The sequence below is a fragment of the Trichechus manatus genome, unplaced genomic scaffold, assembly GCF_000243295.1.
Source record: "Trichechus manatus latirostris isolate Lorelei unplaced genomic scaffold, TriManLat1.0 scaffold00115, whole genome shotgun sequence".
Taxonomy (NCBI): Eukaryota; Metazoa; Chordata; class Mammalia; order Sirenia; family Trichechidae; genus Trichechus; species Trichechus manatus.
Window position 1 is genome coordinate 8,642,442 of NW_004444051.1, and position 1,137 is coordinate 8,643,578.

Below are 1,137 nucleotides of genomic sequence, written 5' to 3' on the forward strand. Positions count from 1 at the left end.
AAATACTAAAGGGAGTCCTCTGGTTAGAAAATCATTAACATCAGATAACAACCCAAGACTAGAACACAGGACAGAGCAACCAGATATCAACCCAGATAGGGAAGTCACAAAAGTAAATCAAGGCTAAAACACTAAAAATAGGGAAACAGATGTTGATATGTAAAAGATGACAATATTAAAACAAAAAAGTGGGACTTAAAATATGCAGACATAAGTTTTTCATATGGAGAAGAAGTCAAGGTGATATAAAGAAATAAAAGACTGGTATAAACTTAGAAAAATAGGGGTAAATATTAAGGTAACCACAAAGGAAACTAACAATCCTACAAGTCAAAATAAAAAACTGGAAAAATATAAAGACTCGGCAAACACAAAATCAACAACAATGAAAAAGAGGAAAAGAAAATACATAAAGAAAAAGGACTCAGCACGGAAAATTAAGTAAAACAAAGAAACTGTGAAGAATGCACAAAAAAAGACATCAAAATGACCACACTAAACTCATACCTATCAATAATTACACTGAATGTAAATGGACTAAATGCACCAATAAAGAGAGAGAGAGTGGCAGATTGGATAAAAAAACATGATCTGCTGCCTATGAGAGACACACCTGAGACTTAAAGACACAAGCAAACTAAAACTCAAAGAATGGAAAAAAACATATCAAGCAAACAACACTCAAAAAAGAGCAGGAGTGGCAATATAAATCTCTGAAAAAATAGACTTTAAAGCAAAATCCATCATTAAGGATAAGGAACAACATTATATAATGATTACACCAAGAGGGCATAACCATAATAAATATTTACAAACCCAACGACAGGGCTTTATGATGTGGGCATTGTTTGCTATAACCTGACCTCTGAGCACTGCTTTTGCTGTGTCCCAAAAGTTCTAGTAGGATGTATTTTCATTCTCATTTCATTCTGTGAATTTGTTTATTCCATCTTTAATTTCTTCTATAACCCAGTAGTTTCTTTTTTTAAGCAAAAAGAAAGTTTTATTCAGCATATATTCAAACTGACAGAAGAAGAACACGAGAGGAAGCAAATAAAACGAATAAGAAATGAGACGTGCAATATCACAACAGACCCGACTGAAATTACAAGAACTATAACAGAATATTAGGAAAAA